This window comes from Symphalangus syndactylus, chromosome 22, assembly GCF_028878055.3.
Source record: "Symphalangus syndactylus isolate Jambi chromosome 22, NHGRI_mSymSyn1-v2.1_pri, whole genome shotgun sequence".
Taxonomy (NCBI): Eukaryota; Metazoa; Chordata; class Mammalia; order Primates; family Hylobatidae; genus Symphalangus; species Symphalangus syndactylus.
The window spans coordinates 69,506,102-69,526,318 of NC_072444.2; the positions used below are offsets into that span (position 1 = coordinate 69,506,102).

The following is a 20,217-nucleotide window of genomic DNA, read 5'->3' on the forward strand; positions in this document are numbered from 1 at the left end:
TCATGCCTGTAATCCCAGCACTTTGGGAGGCTGAGGCGGGCGGATCATGAGGTCAGGAGATCGAGACCATCCTGGCTAACAAGATGAAACCCCGTCTCTACTAAAAAACAAAAAATTAGCTGGACGTGGTGGCGGGCGCTTGTAGTCCCAGCTACTCGGGAGGCTGATGCAGGAGAATGGCGTGAACCCAGGAGGAAGAGCTTGTAGTGAGCCAAGATTATGCCACTGCACTCAAGCCTGGGTGACAGAGCAAGACTCTGTCTCAAAAAAAAAAAAAAAAAAAAAAAAGTTTAAAAAAAGAGCTGCTCTGATTCATAGAAAATAGTGTGGTCCACTAGGGGAAGGGTGTCCTCTTTTTTGCTTTTTAAATTTTTTATTTTATTTTATTTTATTTTTTTTATCAATCCTTACTTCTCTCAAAAGATTAGTCAGTTTCAAGAAGTCAAAACTGATTCTAAGACAGAACCCTAAGGCCATCCCTGGGCATATCTCTCTCATTTTACTTCTCCCATTTTGCAGCTGTTTTTGCAGTTGGAAACCTTCTTTTCTTCCACAAAACAGACAGCTCCCTGGATTTTGTCTTGGCCTAGGAATATTTAACTGGGTGGCTAAATCTTGGGACAAATACTCTCGCTTTTGCTTTCAGAAAAGAAAGCGGGGCTCTGAACCAGCTGGTGTACTCAGAGGTAAAATCTGAGATGTTAGTATGGGTTTAGAAAAAATTGTAGGTCACTCAGTATGCTTTGTTTATGCCTCTGTTTTGCTTTTAATTAGGACAAAGGAGTTTTTTTTACTGGTCCAGCCAACTACAGTTCTGGTTCTGCTTAGGTATTGGGACCAAAGTCCAAGTTAATAATGATGGTTAATTTGCCTTACTCTGACATTTTTATTTATACTTATATTTCCATGGGGATTTTGTGGAGATGAGAGTTGGCTTGGCCAAGACAAGATTTACATATACTGTCTCTTAATACTGTCTCTTAAAAGCTCTCCTCTCCACAACATCTAGAGATGGTATAAAAAATAAAAGTTTTACTTTATCCTTAGTCAGTATCAAACGGTAGTACTATGGACTTGATTCTAGCTTGCCCGTTTTAAGAAAGAGATAATGAAAGAGAAACCATGTGCGCAAACATGGGATAACTTTCAAATTTGCAAATCGAGTCATTTATTGAAAATAGTCCCATAGACATGAATGGGGCTTTAGTTGGTTCACCACTTAAATATGCTTCTAAGATTAATTCATAATGAATAGGTATTTCTAATCATTATTTCCTTTATATAAAATTATGAGATGTAAATATATAAACATCTAGATACATTTGATAGCTTCTCATTCATATTCAGGTCAAAACTTTTTTTTTTCTTTTTTTTTTTTTTGAGACAGAGTCTCACTCTGTCACTCAGGCTGGAGTGCAGTGGCGTGATCTCAGCTCACTGCAAGCTCCACCTCCTGGGTTCACGCCATTCTCCTGCCTCAGCCTCCTGAGTAGCTGGGACTAGAGGCACCTGCCACCGCACCCGGCTAATTTTTAGTATTTTTAGTGGAGATGGGATTTCACCGTGTTAGCCAGGATGGTCTCGATCTCCTGACCTCGAGATCTGCCCGCCTCGGCCTCCCAAAGTGCTGGGATTACACGCGTGAGCCACTGCGCCCAGCAAAACTTTTCTTAAAGTTAAAACTCCTCTGCTCTCAGCCTATTGGAATTGAACACAAAAATCTAGGGTGACATTTAATAAATGCAAGCTGCACCCTTGCCCCAAGGTTATGTTATGCTTTGTTATTCAATTTAGTAACCCCTGATAATTTCTTTCTTTTAATTTTTGTGGGCACATAGCAGCTCTATATATTTATGGGACTGAGGTATCAAAATAATCACATCAAAATATCAAAATAATCACATCAGGGTAAATGGGGTATCCATTACTTCAAGCATTTATCCTTTTTGTTACAACAATCCAATTATACTCTTTTACTTATTTTAAAATGTACAATTAAATTATCATTGACTATAGTCACCCTGTTGTACTATCAAATACTAGATCTCATTCTTTCTTTCTATGTTTTTGTATGCATTAACCATCCCTACTCCCTGCCCGCACTACCCTTCCCAGCCTCTGGTAACCATCCTTCTCCTCTCTATCTCCATGAGTTCAATTGTTTTCATTTTTAGCTCCCACAAATAAGTGAGAACATGTGAAGCTTGTCTTTCTGTGCCTGGCTTATTTCACTTAACATAATGGCCTCTAGTTCCATTCATGTTGTTGCAGATGACAGGGTGTTGTTCTTTTTTATGCCAGAATAGTACTCCATCCATTGTGTATATATACCACATTTTCTTTATCTGTTTGTCTGTTGATGGACACTTAGGTTGTTTCACTATTGTGAATAGTGCTGCAGTAGACATGGGAGTGAAAATATGTCTTTGATATACTGATTTATTTGGGTATATACCTAGCACTGGGATTACTGGATTGTATAGTGGTTCTATTTTCAGTTTTTTGAGAAACCTTCAAACTATCCTCCATAGTGTTTGTGCTAATTTACATTTCCACCAACAGTGGACAAGGGTTCCCTTTTCTCCACATCCTCACCAGCATTTGTTATTGCCTATCTTTTGGATAAAAACCATTTTAACTGGGGTGAGATGATATCTCACTGTAGTTTTGATTTGCATTTGAAATTTACTTCTCGAAAACTTTTTCAAGGAAGGATTTTCTCACCCCAAACCTCAGGATTTTCAGCCTAAATATTTCATTAAATTTTAGCCTTTTTATTTTTTAAAAACTAAAGTTATATTTCTGCCCTACTTGGTGGCAAAAACTATGGTGAAGATTGTGACTTCTACATGTGAACTTAGGAGTACCATTTCTTCTCCACTTGGTGGCAAAAGTTACGTGAAGAGGAAATGACTTCTACATTTTGGCTTGCTCAAAATGGTCTTTTTCCCAGACAAAGGAAACAATTTGTCAAATTTAAAGAACGTGACTTTGATATGAGAGTGCTGAGAGGGGAATAGCGTGGTCCCTTTAAATGATGGGGAAGGAGGGGAGGGAAGTGCTGGGTAGAGGAAGGCATAGTCCCTGGCTAGGGCTCCATCCCCACGGACCTAGGTGAGGACAGGCACTTCTGCCTTTGCTCCCAAATGTTGCATTTTCCAAGACCACCGTGGCCCACCACACCCTCACCCTCTGTCTGTAAATACCTGAGACCCTAGCAGGCACACACACACAAGTGGCTGGATGTCATGAGGAACACATCAGTGGAAGAAGACACAAGTGGCTGGTCATCCAGAGCTTGTTGGAGGAAGAGCACGCTGACAGGCACCAACAGATGCTGGCATTCTGGCAGGGCGTTGACTGGGATGAGGCAGACTTTGGTGGGGCAGTTAGAGGAGAGCTGGGGCCTCCAAGCGGCCCAACTCCAGGGGAAAACCATCTCACTTCTGGCTCCCCCATCAGCAGAGAGCTACTTCCACTCAATAAAACTTGGCACCATTCCCAAAGCCCACGCGTGGTCTGGTTCTTCCAGTACACCAAGGCAAACACCCGGGACACAGAAAGCCCTCTGTCCTTGCGGCACGGTAGAGAGCCTAATTCAGCTGGTTAGCACAAGCTGCTTATAGATGGCAAACTAACGGAGCACTCTGTAACTCACGCCCACTAGGGCTTCAGAAGCTGTAAACATTCACCCCTAGACACTGCCATGGAGTCAGAGCCCCACAGCCTGCCTGTCTGTGTGTTTCCTTAGAGGTTTGAGCACGGGGGCGTGGAGGAAGTGAGCCACACCCCCATCACACACCCTGTGAGGGGGACAAGGGAACCTTTTCCATTTCAACTTTATGTCCCTTTAGTCAGGTGTTTGGTATTAATGTCTGATTTTCTATTGTTTCTCTCTTCTTCTCTCCCTTTTGGATGTTTTCTTCTTTTTTTCCTACCTTCCTTCCTTCCTTTCCAGTTTCTTCTTCTTTCTTTTTTTTTTCACTCTTTCATTTTTCTTTTTCACCTCTTCTCTCCTCCTTCCCTTTCTTTCTTGATTCCTTCCTTTTCTGTCTTCTTTTATTTTCATTTTTAGAGGCACAGTGTCACTTTGCCACCCACCTAGCATGCAGTGGTGTGAACACAGCTTACTGCAGCCTCCACCTCCTGGGCTCAAGTGATCCTCCCACCTCCTGAGTGGCTGGGACTATAGGCAGAAGCCACCATGCCCAGTTAATTTTTGTATTTTTTGTAGAGATGGGTTTTTGCCACGTTGCCCAGGCTGGTCTCAAACTCCTGGGTTCAAGTGATCCATCTGCTTCAGCCTCTCAAAGTGCTGGGACTACAGGCCTGAGACAAAGCACCCAGCCCCTTCTTATTTTTTATTACTCTTTCTTTATTTCTTTTTCACCTCTCTCCTCTCCTTCCTTTCTTTTCTCTTCTTCCATTCTCTTTTCTTTCCTTTCTCTCTTTCCTTCTCTCTCCTTCACTCCATCCCTTCCTTCCTTTCTCTTTTCTTCTTTTCTTTATTCATCTGTTTTTAACACTTATCCAGACAAGCTTTTTATGTAGACTAATTATAAAGTAACAGTGCTAATTATAAGCTTAATTAAAAAAACCCACTCAGAGATTCCAGTTCTGGGTAAAATGGGGTAAGCACACTCCAATCTGTCATTCTCACTGAATGCAGCTATAAAACTTAATCAGAATGATAGAACAGTTATTTGAGGACTCTAACTAGAATTTGAAGTATCACTGAATGGACAGCACATTTACCATTTTCTGGTGTCTACTGCAGCCTGAGTTCAAGTAGTGCAAAATATGGAAGTAAGCATCAACACAGAGAGACAACTTGAAGAACAGCCTTTTGGTTCTTGTTCCATGAACTGTTGCAGGAAATCAGGGACCCGGAATGGAGGAACTGGCTGAAGCCATGGCAGATAAACATAAATTGTGAAGATTTCATGGACATTTATTAGTTCCCCAAATTAATACTTTTATAATTTCTTATGCCTGTCTTTACTGCAGTCTTTGAACATAAATTGTGAAGATTTCATGGACACTTATCACTTCCCCAGTCGATACTCTTGTGATTTCCTATGCCTGTCTTTAATCTCTTAATCCCGTCATCTTCGTGAGCTGAGGATGAATGTCGCCTCAGGACATTCATTCAGGATGATTGCGTTAACTGCACAAATTGTTTAAACAATATGAAATCTGGGCACCTTGAAAAAAGAATAGGATAACAGCGATGTTCAGGGAACAAGGGAGATAAACTTAAAGTCTGGCTGTCTGTGGGCCGGGTGGAACAGAGCCATATTTCTCTTCATTCATAAGCAAATAGGAGAAATATCGCTGAATTCTTTTGCTCAACAAGGAACATCCCTGAGAAGGAGAATGCATTCCCAAGGGGAGGTCTCTAAAGTGGCCGCTTTGGGAACATCTGTCTGTCTTTTATGGTTGTAGATAAGGGATGAAATAAGCCCCAGTCTCCCATGGCGCTCCCAGTCTTATTAGGATGAGGAAATTCCTGCCTAATAAGTTTTGGTCAGACCGGCTGTCTGCTCTCAAACCCTGTCTCCTGATAAGATGTTATCAATGACAATGCATGCCTGAAACTTCGTTAGCAATTTTAATTTCGTCCTGGTCCTGTGATCTCACCCTGCCTCCATTTGCCTTGTGATATTTTATTACCATGTGAAGCATGTGATCTCTGTGACCCACACCCTATTCATACACTCCATCCCCTTTTGAAAATCACTAATTAAAAACTTGGTGGTTTTGCTGCTTGAGGGGCATCATGGAACCTGCGAAATGTGATGTCTTCCCCGGACACCCAGCTTTAAAATTTCTCTCTTTTGTACTCCTTCCCTTTATTTCTCAGACCAGCAGACACTTAGGGAAAATAGAAAAGGACCCATGTTGAATATCAGGGGCTGGTTTCCCCCGATAGTGAACAGTAGTATACAGAACTTCTGGTAGCAACAGTTGTGGCAGCAGGAACCTACAATGTCCTTTAGACTTTGAGAAATAAGAACATCTAATGGCTTTTTTTTTTCTTTCTATGTACTCCTTTTGCTTGGTCCTGGATGCATATGCATTCATGGGATGTGTGTGTTAGGGTAGCATAGCTAAAGACCATGCTTTCTGGGGAACTGTAAAGGAAACCAGAAAGGGAGATAATGGAATCATAGGAACTTGAGAAACCAATTCCATAAAATTGTTTATAAACTCCTGGATTCACCCTTGAGCTGCAAGTGCGTGGAACTAATCCTAAACATATATCATGTATTTTGAGAATGAAACTTTGAGATGGGCTTGTGCCCACTTCCTGGACTAGCCACTGGGTGACAAACACACAAGGCAGTTGTGAATAGCACTGCAAAGTCATTGAATACTGAAATGTACATTGAAACCACAACCACAGAAGGCTGGTCAGGATGCGGGGACTGAATCCAACTGGGTTGATTGCTAGAGCAAAATATTGACATTTTCTATAGGGTTTAAACAGGACTCATTGTCTCATAAGAAAGTATTCAAAGTATCCAGAAGACAATATGTAGTTATTTGACAAACAAGAACTCAGGAAAACCTCAACTCACATGGGTGAAGACAAAAAATAAACTCCGATATTGAAATGTTGGAATTATCTGACAAAGACTTAAAGCAGTTATTGCAAAAATGTTCAAAGTATGCACACTCTTGAAACAAATGTAAAGAAAATCTAAGCAAATAATTAAAAGATATAAAGAAGTATTAAGTGGAAACTCTATAACTAAAAATATAACTTCTGCACTCCCCAAAAATAAGGAAACAAAAAGAAAAACTCTAAGCAAACAAACACAACCTTCACTGGATGGACGCAATAGTATATTGGAGATAAAAGAGAAAAGAGTTAATGCATCTGAGGATAAATCAATGGAAGTTAATCTAAAGAACAGAGAAAAAAGAGAAAAAAAACAGCTTTCGAAACTTCTGGGGCTATACCAACAGGTCTAATTTTCATGCCATGGGAGTCCCAGAAGGTTACAACAAGGGTGTAGTACAGAAAAAAAAAAATGAAGAAATAATAGCTGAAAATTTCTCAAATATGATGAAAGATTTAAACCTACAAATTCAAGAAGTTTGGTAGGCCCTAAAAGGATAAACACTTAAATCCCAACTCAGAAGTGTCATAATCAAATTGCAAACACTAACTACAAAGAAAAAAATCTTAAAAACAACCAGAAAAAAAGTAAGTTTTTAATAGGTTATTCACATAACTGCGGTTTTCTCACCCAAAATCATGGGGGCCAGAAATAAGTGGACAGATCTTGTATCTACATTCTACTTCAAGTGGTAAAATATTGAGTCTAAGCAGTTAAAAGTTAATATGTATTACAATGCCTAGAGCAACAACTAAACACCAAACAAGCAAAACATACAAAGAGTAATAGTTCAAAAAATCAATTGCAGTGAAATACTAAAAAATCAAATAATAATTTAGAAAACAGGAAAAGGACAACTGAGAATTAAAAAACAAAAGAAAACAGAAAGCAAATAATATAATGGTAGAACCTAAACCTAAATATATCAATAGTTATAACAAATGTAAAATCTCTCATATCAATTGAAAGACAGATTTTCAGAATTAATTAAAAATGACACAAATATATGTTGCATATGAAAAACTCATGTCAAATATAATAATATTGGTATGAGAAAACTAAGAGGGTAACACTATGCAGACACTAATCAAAAGAAAGAAACCAGTAGTTACTATGTTAATGTCACAAAAAGTAGACTTCAGGGCAAAGAAAATTACCTAGAATAAAAAGGCACAGTACATGATTATAGAGGGGTAAATCAACTTAGAAGACACAACCATCTTAAAATATATTGGCAAACAACAGCACTTCAAAAGGTAAAATAAAATTGACAGAACTGAAAGAGATAGACAGATCCACACTTGTAGTGGAGACTTCAACACTCCTTTCTTAGAATCAGTAGTAGTAGTAGAATCAGCAATACTAATAGAATCAGCAGGGATTTTTATCATGAATTAACTGGATCTAATTGACATAAACAGAGCACTCCCCCAAACAACAGAAGAGCACACTTCTCTTCAAGTATAACATACAAAATTCACAAAGATAGGCATATCCTGAGTCACAAAACAAACTTTAACAAATTTGAACTAATTGAAATCACACAAAGTATGTTCTCTGAAAACGATGGAATTAAATTAGAAATTAATAACATAAAAATAAGAAAATCTCAACACTTGGGAATTAAACAATACATGCCCGTAAAATCTTTATGTTGAAGAGAAAGTCTCAAGAGAAATTTGTAAATATTTTGAACTCAAGGAAAATAAATATATAACATGTTGAAATGTGTGGGATGCACTTAATGCAATGTTCAGAGGAAGATTTATAGCATTAAATGCCTATATTGGAAAACAAAGGTTTCAAATCAACAAAGTGAGCTTCCATCTTAAGAAAACAGAAAAAGTACAAAGTAGACTGAACCAAATAGAAATAAAAAGCAATAAATATAAGAGCACAAATCAATGAAACTGAAAACAGAAAACAGAGAAAAATCAATAAAACCAAAAGGCAAAATTATCAAAAAGATAAGTAAAATTGATATACCTATGGCAGAAAAAGAGGGCAGATACAGTGATCAATATCAAGGATAAAAAATGGGTATCACCCCATTCTCTGTAGATATAAAAAGGATAAAATGGATATTATGAATAAATCTATGTATAATACATAATTCAGTAGGTTAGGTGAAATGAACGATTATTCCAAAACCAAAAACCTCTAAAAACTCTTTTAGAGTGAAATAGATAACCTTAATAGTTTAGTAATTATTCCTAACCCATTATTGAAATCTTGTGAAAAGAAATTTCCGGGACTAGATGACCTTACTGCTAAAATTTACCACACATATAAAGAAGAAATAAACCCAAGTCTACACCATCTCTTGAAAAGGAGGGAACATTTCCTACATCATTTTATGAGGTGAGCATTACTGTGACAAGAAGAAAATACCCCAAAACTTCAGATCAATATCACTCATGAACATAAATGCAAAATCATCAAAATACTAGCAAATCGAATCTAGCAATGTATAAAAGAATAGTATAATGTGACCAAGTAGTATTCATCTAATGAGTGAAAGGTTGGCTTAGTATTTGACAATCAATCAATAAAATATATCTGATAGTCTAAAGAAAAATTGTATAATCATATCTATTAGTACAAAAACAAAAAGTATTTAAAAATATTTAATATTCATAATGAAAACTCTCAGCAAATTAGGAATTGAAGGAAAGTTCTTCAGCCTGATAAAGGACATCTACAAGTTAATATAATACTTAATAGTGAAAGATACTAATATACATTTATTAGAATGGCTATATTGACAATATCAAGTGCTGACAAGAAAATGGAGCAACTGGAACACTCATACATCACTGATGGCAATACCAAATATGACAGTCATTTTGAAAACAGTTTGGCAGTTTACTGTAAAGCTAAACATGTCCTTATTACATGACCCAGCAATTCCTTTCATGGTTTTTTTTTTTTTTTTTTTTTTTTTTTTTTTTTAGTAAAGTGAAAACCTGTGTTTTCACAAAACCTGTACATGAATGTTTATAGCATCTTTAATTACATTGGCCCAAACTGGAAATAACCCAGTGTTTTTCAGTAAGTGAATGGAAAAACAAATCATGGTATAACTATGCAATGAAATATTATTCAGTAACACAAAGAAATAAATTATTGATAACAGAACAATTTGGATAATTCTCAAAAGTATTATGCCATGTTAAAAAAATTCAGTCTTAACAGTTTACATATTGTCTGATTCCCTTTACATGACATTCTCAAAAAGTAAAAGAATAATAATGAAGAACAGAACTGTGTGACATTCTCAAAAAGCAAAAGAATAGTAAGAACAGAACTGCAGTTGTCAGGGATTAGGAGTCAAGGGAGGGGACTACAAAGAGGTAGCATGGGAGTTTTTTTAAGAGATGGAATTGTTCTGTATCCTGATTGTGATGGTGTTTACACTAATCTTTTCATGTCTTAATATTCACAGCAAAATACATCTCCAAAAAGTCAATTTTGATTTATATTAATTTAAATAATGAAATAGAGCAAAAAATAAGCACACAAAGTAATAGTCTTAAAAATCAAATGATAGATTGATTTTTTCATCAAGTTGCTGAAATCATAGCATTGGTAGGCAACTATTCAAATAAAATAAAATTTTACACAATTTGAAGTGAAACAATAAAAAAGGGGATTTGACCAAATTGAAAAAAATAATTTATCAAATCCTAGTACATGAGACACAATGGAGTACTGTCCTCCATAAAAAAAAAAAAAAGTTAGAGTTGTTTCCAGAATTCTTTGTGTTCTTTGTTAGTTTTTTTGTGTACTTTTGCTACTAAAAAATTTCTTCAGGTTTTCCCAGTGAATCCATTAAACATTTCCATTTTATCTTGCTTAAAGTCTAATATATTTTTGGAAGCATATAAATATACTAGTTAACATATGAAATAAAGGAGTTGGCAGTGTTTCCTTGACTAATTTGTTTTCTATTAAAAAAGAGAAAATGAGCAAAACAATGCAACAAGACATGCAGTTACATGACCCTTGTCCTCCTGTCTCTAGCAAAGAAAAATATTAAGTTTGTTGCATTTTATTTTCTGTAAAGGTATTAGGCCTTTGCCTCGAAGGTGTACCGTCAGAATAACAAGACATCCTCTTTTGACTTAGCTCTGACCTTCTCTGCATTCTACTCATCCTCTATGGCAAGTCAGCTAAATACACTGCCGGATATTGTTCCCCCTTAGGAAATTTTTCCTGGAATCCTGTAGTAAACTTGCAGAGGAAAACGGCAAGTAAAGTTAAGTTTCCTTTAGGAATGCTGAATATAAAAAAAAAGTATCACTTTTGACTTTTTTTTCAGAAGTTTGTCAGCAACTGACATAGAGAGATTATGCTGTCTTGATTTAAATTGTCAGTTGTCTTCAATTATTCTTAGTTTGAGCTGAATAATTTTAACCAGACTCCTTTAAAACAGAAAGAATGCTCTTGAGAAGAACTAATTCTAATACCCTTTCAGTTTATTGTCTTTATAACTGAATTATCAAAGTAATTAGTGATCATAAGTGATTTGATAGTTTATCATGTGATGTTAATAAACAATAAGCGAAAATGTGTGAGAATAACTTATCTGCCATTGAGTAGTAATATTTTTGTGCTGTGGTTACGATGTTAAGCAAACTAAAATAAGCAAATCTTCATGCCAGGGTCTTAGTTAATGTCATTTTGCTTGGCTGAGAAAATCTGAAACTTCTCTGAGCAGACATATTTTAAGAGAGCATTAGGACATGCATATTTTAGGATGCTAATAGAGACTCTCACCCTTTTTGGTTTTAGCTTCCAGAAATTATGATTCATAGTTCTAGATAGCATAGAATAGAAAACATTGTAAAGGGAAAGAAATTCTAACAGATTGCTCAGGAATGATTTTGGAGTGTCAGTTAATCAAACATTTCTCTTTCATCCCTTTAGGAAAATGCACACTTCTGTTTTGAAAAATGGATCTAGAAAAATCTTTACTTTTGCTTTGGAATGGCCCACAATTATTGATGAACTGTTACTGGTATTAGAAAACTGATTGGTGAAAGAATATATAGCATAATAATAACTTATAATAGCAAAAATGACACAGTTGAAAAGTTGCCTGTGAAGAATGTTTCAAAAGAACAAAAGATGTGCTTTGTCATTGCTGTTTTTAAGATTCTGAAGAATATAGTGATATTATTATATTGCATTACTCTATTTGTGCTATTGTTCTGGAAAGAAAGTTTAGCCACTTAAAGAAGTACATTTAATAGATTTTTAAAAATTATTAGAACGTAGAATTTTAAAATAAATGATAGCATTCTGAAGTAGTTGTATTATTCTAGAAAGCTCTGGCATAATTTAGATTTAAGGTTGAATAGGAGTTATTTTTTATCATTATAATTAATGGGCAAAGTATTCTGCACTGAATAACAACTCTTGTAGAAATCCAAACTTATACATGATTTTGATTGTGATAATACATTTTCTGATGATGCTGGTTCTTGATTGATGTTGACTTTCCCACTTGTGACATGGTTTTCTCTCAAATTCTAGTTGTCTCAGCTAGAATTACCTGTTTTGCTCAATAGATTTCTACATCTTTTCATTAGTAATATTTATTTTAAAGATCACTTTTAATTGTAACAAATATAAAGTCATCAGTGTTTTCCAAATTGTCAGTAATGCTTTAAGTAAAAAATACATTAGTAAAATGTAAGTTATATTGTATTATAATATCTGCTACAGTTAATACCATGAACATATACACCATATACCAGAAAAGCTCATGCATTATTGGAAGTGAAAAGAAATGTGATATAACTGCTATATTGTCTGATTATAAATTCATGCTTTGGTCAGTTCTCTTTCTTCAGGGATGACATTTACTTGTACTTTGTTGTTGAGGAACCTGAATTGGATGTCACACATTCTGCTGCATTTGTGTGTTAGTGCTATCATGGTTGTCATGTACAGGGAAGGTATGATTTCACCAGTTACAAGTGAGACACAGGAAGTGTTGATGGGGGCCATGCTGTCTTTCTACTCTTGGATGTGTCTTGAAGCTCCTTGGCAAATTTCTGAATAGCACTGTGATGGACCAGTTGGATGTCTGGTGTTTGCATGTTTCTCTTTTCTACTTCTTCCTGTCGACAGTGCCTGATGTTAGGAAGTACTAGAAAGAGGACCAGTGCTACTGCTGAGGACACAGCCAGTATAATTAAGAAATCCATGTATTTATCTGCTTTTCAGACAGTCATTTTGAAAAGAGTTTGTACTCTCCATCATCACTCACTAAAATTCCCCCTCCACAAATCACTTCTGGATAGGTGGCCACTTGCTTTGTTTTATCAACCAAATGAATTTTTGCACCAGTCAATGTAAAATGGAGTATAAATTTTTTTAGCACATGTTATTACAGGCTCCATTTCTTGACTGTATCTCAATTAATTCTGTGGATTTTCAGCATCTTGTAATCAAGAAGAAAATGGGACATCGGCACCAATCCTGATGAAAATGCCCGCCTTTAGGCCGTTAATAGGAAGCAGAACCCTGCTGCCCCTATCTAGGGCCGTTGTGATGTTTATGGCATTCAGTCCTCTGGCCACAGCACATTTTTCTCCACCCTGACAAAGTTTCCAAGAACCTTCCTGGCCAATATTTCTTACACATTTATATTTTTAATGAAGATTTCTGCTTGATATGGCAACAGGAAGTCCTCTGTTGACATTATATTATCCAATTATGCCTTTCAATCTCAAAGGTGCACCTATTATAGGCAATTATGTCAATGGTAGTTGGTTTCTCCACATTTTCAGTTGTTGGAGAGCCATAAGGACTCTCTCACTATATGGTGTTCTTTGGATGAATAGGAGCCATCCAGGTCTTAATGAATAACCCTTTCAATTAGTTTTAAATGCTTTGGGATCATCACTAATCTCACCAGGTTTTGGTGAGGTGGAAATTTCTCCTTAAAATACTCGTTCCAAAGCATAAACCAAAAGGACACTTACAGATGGGTATGCGTTCTGATCAGAGTGCACCTTGGAGAAAATAATGAATACTGTCATCAAGGATGTGACAACAATTACAGGCTCATCCCGCGTATCCCCTGAACTTGTCCTATGCAAGCACAGGGGTCTGCAGGATCCCATCACCAGGGCAATTGCATTATTGGGCTGACAAGGCCAGTAGTCCTCAATTCTCCCCTCCCCTCCCTTTCTTCTTTCCTCGCAGCTTGGCTAATTCTACTCTTTTCTTATTAGAGCACATTTTGTTGTACACAGAAATGCAAAGAGAACACAGTTGCCACTGAGAACTTTGTAGTGTGATGCTTATTTAGCTTTTGAATGGGCTTTCACACAAAAATTACTGCTTTGTGGAAATTTTCAGGTATGAGAAAACATCTTACAAAGAAATCCTCTGCTATCCAACTGATCAGTCAGTATTAAAAAATGCATGTGGAGGATATTGCAGATTGAAGTGTGCAAAGCATTTGTGTTTTAATTAAAATCTTAGAGGAAAAACTCATTCACATGAATTAATAGCAACATTTTTAGCAAGTTGCATAAATAGTGACAAAATTTACATCTTTGTATTCAAGAAGAGTATAGAGTTATTTGGTGAAGATCCCTACATATGTTAAATCCTTTCAACATGTGCTATAAATATTAAAGATCTATGGCTATTAAATTACGTGAGAGCAAATGACTCATGAGTAATTACAAATACCTGTTCTGCTTCTACTTATCACTTATTTTCTAAAAAGTAGCATGGAAATGAAATGCAAATATAACATAAAAGAGTATAACTTCCTGTTAAATGATGCTTTATCATATAATGGAATATTACAGCCTAATTCAATGCAGGACTAAACGGAGATTGGAAGAAAATGAGAACTCTGGAAGCCAGAAGCCTCAGTCCTCAGAAAGCTCCATACTCTGCATGCTGTTTACATATCTCTTTGTGTTTTTGTCGGTTTTTTCCCTAACTATTCCTGTGAAATAGCAAAAGACTTTAGATTAAAATGGATTTTACTAATCATAGAAGTCAAAAAAGCAAGTAAATATGAAAAAAATAGCACAAAGTTGTACAGAAACCATCCATATAGCTAAGGAATGAAATGAAGCAAATTTAGCTCTGTTAGAGCTTTTATTATCAATGAAATATATCCTTGATAGTCCTCATCTTTTTGACTTTTGGGGGGTCCCCCTCCCCCTACCTGTTTGCATTTTGAGTTTTTCACCTGACATAGATGAACAATGGGTGTGTTCCTTCTAATACCCTGTCAAAGGGGAAAACCACCGTCTAGGTCTTTGGGCACACAGTCACTTTGTTCCCCAGAAGTGATTGTGTAGCAGCCACAGCGTCTTACAATGTTGGAAAGGAAGAGACTGTGTTGCTTGGAGTCTTAAGATACTCTCTGAGGGTCCTTGGAACTCCAGGCTTCCCAATAGGTATCTCGGTGTGAGTAGGTTTTACGTATTGACCTTCCAACTCAGATAGCATCTGGAGAAAGGATGTCACTTCTGAGAAAAAGACTGAAGATATCTAACTGAAGAAATAGTGCCTGGAAGTTTGAATGACCTAGGGAAGGGCAGCAAGATGCTCAAGTGCCTCAGACTTCCCAAGGTACACAAAGTGGGAAGCAGCACTGGTAAACTCTTTAGGAAGAATACAACTCACACCTTTTACAGTTTCCATCACATTTCCTTTTAATGATCATTTGTGATCCCTAGCAGGGATTCAGCCATTCCCCAGAATCACACAGCATATGAGTGGTGGGACCAGAAGAGATTTCCGGTCATTTACAAGTTTAATTTTTAACTTTTATTTTTGGTTCAGGGGTACACGTGCAGGTGCAAGTTTGTTATATAAGTAAATTACTTGCCATGAGGGTTTGATGTGCAGATTATTTTACCATCAGGTAATAAATATAGTACCTGATAGGTGGTTTTTTGATAATCACCCTCCTTCTTCCCCACACCCTGAAGTCGGCTCTGGTGTCTGTTGTTACCTTCGTTGTGTCCGTATATACTCAATGTTTGCTCCCACTTATGAGTGAGAACATGTGGTATTTGTTTTTATGTTCCTGTGTCAGTTCACTTAGAATAATGGCCTCCAGCTCTATCCACATTGCTGCAAAGGGCAGCTGTCATTCTTGTTTATGGCTGCATGGTATTCCGTAGTGTATATGTACCACATTTTCTTTATCCAGTCTACCGTTGATGGGCATTTAGGTTGATTCCATATCTTTGCTATTGTGAATAGTGCTGTGATGAAGCTATGTCTTGTGTGCCTGTGTCTTTATGATAGAATGATTTGTATTCCTCTGGGTATATACCCAGTAATGGGATTGCTGGGTTGAATGGAAATTTTGCTGTGAGTTCTTTGAGAAATCGCCAAAGTGCTTTCCACAATGACTGAACCAATTTACATTCCCACCAGCAGTATATAAGCATTCTCTTTTCTCCACAACCTCTCCAGCATCTGTTATTTTTGGACTTTTTAGTAATGGCCATTCTGACTGGTGTGAGATGGTATCTCATTGTGGTTTTGGTTTGCATTTCTTTAATGATTGGTGATGCTGAGCATTTTTCCATATGTTTGTTGGCCACATGTATGTCTTCTTTTGAAAAGTGTCTGTACATGTCCTTTGCCCACTTTTTAATGGGACCGTATCTTTTTTGCTTGTGTATTTGCTTAAGTTCCTTATAGACTCTGGATATTAGACCTTTGTCAGATGCATAGTTTGCAAATATTTTCTCCCATTCTGTAGGTTGTCTGTTTACTTTGTTGATAGTTTATTTTGCTGTGCAGAAGTTCTGTAGTTGAATTAGGTCCCATTTGTCAATTTTCATTGCTATTGCAATTGCTTTTGGGATCTACATCATGAAATCTTTGCCAGGCCCTATGTCCAGATGATATTTCGTAAGTTATCTTCCAGGGTTTTTGTTGTTTTAGGTTTTACATTTAAGTCTTTAATCCGTCTTGAGTTAGGGTTAGGGTTAGAGTTATTTTGAATCTTGGTTCTCATTCATTGCTGCTCCCAGTAAGCAGAGTGCAGCATATTCACAGCTATCCCTGGAGCAGGAGCAAGCTCCCTTCTGTGATGTCACAAGGATCTGACCTTCGTTGGTACTTTTTTCCCAACTGAATGGAACAAAATTATAAGATGATCAGCAGCGGGAATTCTCTGCTTCCTTGTTCCCCTTGGTAGTACAAGAATCCTGGGTAGGCTGGTCTCATTTTAAAACCTATACTTTTCCTCCACTGGACTTTGCTAAGGCTAGAATGGGGGAGGCAAGCAAGGTAGTGGGTAGGGTATGTTAGGTAGCCTTTGACCGCAGATCTGAGGCCTTGTTCTCAAATCAACCTTACCTATTCCTGGGTAGCTGTCTTTTTTGGGAGGTGGTGGTCATGGTGCTGGGGTTTATTTTTTAATTGGTTCTAAACCAAGGGGGAGAAAGAGCAGCTGCTTATTTAACTGTATAGAAACCTCAAATTAATATTATTTAAGCATGATAAGAATGGGAAAGAATCCTTAAAGAACTAGACAATGCCAGTACTACCCCAATCTGCTCTTCAAGTTTATGGCCTATTTATGGCCTATTTCTGAAGGTGACAGGAAGTCAAACTAGGAATATTTCTATTAAGAGAAACCAGCTTTTTACTGGTTTGCCCAATCAAGTACAATGTGTTTGGGTCTACCTAAGCAAAGACCTGCAGGATGTCCCTTCAACCCTTGCATGGTTCAAGTCTGATACCTGGGGGGGGTCATTCCTGCCATTGCTGACTTCCTCATCCTTACACCTAATTGAATAACTAACTCCTGTTAATTCTATCTTCAAAAGAGCTTTGAACCCATCTATATCTCTCCATCATCACCACTATTACTCTATGCTAATCAGTTATCTTTTTTTTTTTTTTTTCCTCCTGTGGAGTTTACCGCCACTGGGATAAATTCCTATTGGTCTTCCTGTTTATTGTCTCCTCATAAATTCATTCCTCACATAGCAGCCACAGTGATTAAATCATGTTCGTCTCCTGCTTAAATTCTTTCAGTGGTTTCCTATCACGCAGACAGTAAAATCTAAGCCCCTTGCCATGGCCCATATGGCCTTTTATGCTGTGACACATATCCAGATCCTGCTACTACATCTTGACCACTCTCATCAATGACTACACCTCATCCATCCTGCATGTCTTTTAATTCCCTGATGGCCTATAGTAAGTTCCTTGACTCGGCTGAGTTTTTGCCTGTGTTAGAGCCTTCTTACATCTCTCCTGTCTAGAATTTTTTTTTCCTCCTGCTCTTTCTCCGAGCTTTATTAAAGACCAACTCTGTTCTAGGCACCATGTGATAGGCATTAAAATATAATGCTGATCCAACAAAAGCAAAACAAAACATGTCTTTCCAAGTGCCTTGGCAGAAGGAGAGAGTTGAGCTTTACTTTTTAGTAAAATTTTTCTATCTTTGTAAAAGTTGTATTAAAACCTTCTATCACTAAAAGTTTCAAAATGAGAAAAATAATGCTTATGATTAATAGTGTCTTTTTCCCCAAGTTGTCTCAATAATAAGTAAGTCCTTGGTGAATTGAACATGGTCTAGCTGGGTCCTCATCTTCCCACTCTCAGAAGTTTGATTTCAATTGTATACTGAGAGTGAATCCATTTTTCAGTGTGACTGATGTGGACAGTCATAATGCCATTTTATTAATTTAGAGTAAAAAATGCAACTCATAGTCTGATAAACACATTCACTCACTCTGGCCGGATCATACACAGGCACCTAATTTATTAACAGAAGTATGCTTGGTGATCCTAGAATAAGAAGAGGAAGATGATGAATCAAATAGTAAATGGGTTGAGGTTGTGTCCACCTTCACAATAGAAATGTGATCACCACATAAACAGAATTAAAAACAAAAATCACATTATCATCTCAATAGATGCAGAAAAAGCATTCAGCAAAATCCAGTATTCCTTTATAATTAAAACTCTCAGCAAAATAGGCATACAAGGGACATACCTTAATGTAAAAAAAGCCATCTATGACAGACCCATAGCCAAAATTATACTGAATGGGGAAAAGTTGAAAGCATTCCCTCTGAGAACTGGAACAAGACAAGGATGCCCACTCTCACCACTCCTCTTCAACATAATACTGGAACTCCTAGCCAGAGCAATCAGACAAGAGAAAGAAATGAAGGGCATCCAAAACAGTAGGAAGTGAAACTGTCACTGCTTGCAGACAATGCGATCATTTACCTTGAAAACCCTAAGGACTCCTCTAGAAAGCTCCTAGAGCTGATACAATAATTCAGCAAAGTTTCCGAATACAAGATTAATGTGCACAAATTGGCAGCTCTTCTATACATCAACAGCAACCAAGCAGAGAATCAAATCAAGAACTCAACCTCTTTTACAATAGCTGCAAAAAAATAAAATACTTAGAAATATATCTAACAAAGGAATCTACAAGGAAAACTACAAAGCACTGCTGAAAGAAGTCATAGATGACACAAACAAATGGAAACACAGCTCATGCTCATGGATGGGTAGAATCAATATTGTGAAAATGACCATACTGCCAAAAGCAGTCTACAAATTCAACACTATCCCCATTAGAATCCATCAGAATGCCACAGAATAAGAAAAAAATTCTAAAATTCATATGGAACCAAAAAAGACTAGCATAGACAAAGCAAGACCAAGCAAAAAGAACAAACCTGGAGGCATCACTTTACCTGATTTCAAACTGTGCTATAAGGCCGTAGTCACCAAAACAGTGTGGTACTGATATAAAAATAGGCACATAGAGCAGTGGAACAGAATAGAGAACCCAGAAATAAACCCAAATACTTACAGCCAACTGATCTTCAACAAAGCAAACAAAAACATAAAGTGGGGAAAGAACACCCTTTTCAAAAAATGGCACTGGGATAATTGGCTAGCCACATGTAGGAGAATGAAACTGGATCCTCATCCCTCACCTTATACAAAGATGAATTAAGGACTTAAACCTAAGACCTGAAACTATAAAAATTCTAGAAGATTACATTGGAAAAACTTTTCTTGACATTGCCTTAGGCAAGGATTTCATGACCAAGAACCCAAAAGGAAATGCAGTAAAAACAAAGATAAGATTGTGGTTCCAAGATGGCTGAATAGGAACAGCTCCAGTCTACAGCTCCCACTGTGAGCGACACAGAAGGTGGGTGATTTCTGCATTTCTAACTGAGCTTGGAAGAGAATAGTGGTTCTCCCAGCATGGAGTTTGAGATCTGAGAATGGACAGACTGCCTCCTCAAGTGGGTCCCTGACCCCTGCGTAGCCTAACTGGGAGGCACCCCCTAGTAGGGGCAGAGTCGGTTAGCTCTACTAATATGTGTCTTTGTGACTTTTTTCTTTAAATCATTCAATGGCTCATTTTTGAATGCATGCATTTTTTAAAAATTTATTTCTGTTAATACAGTTATTTCAAGACAATCAAATCTTGCAGAACTTGGAAGAACATTTCTTCTTTTAGGTGACTATATATGTCTTCTCTGATACACTGTGTGATTAATTTCTCAAAACTAAATCTGCATTTCAAATATTGAAAATA

The 20,217-nt window shown here is 37.0% G+C and overlaps 1 pseudogene; it reads right to left on the reverse strand.

The window, feature by feature from the left end:
• Positions 1-12,480: 12,480 nt before the first annotated feature.
• On the reverse strand, positions 12,481-13,762 carry LOC129472180 (epsilon-sarcoglycan-like; annotated as a pseudogene).
• Positions 13,763-20,217: the final 6,455 nt, after the last annotated feature.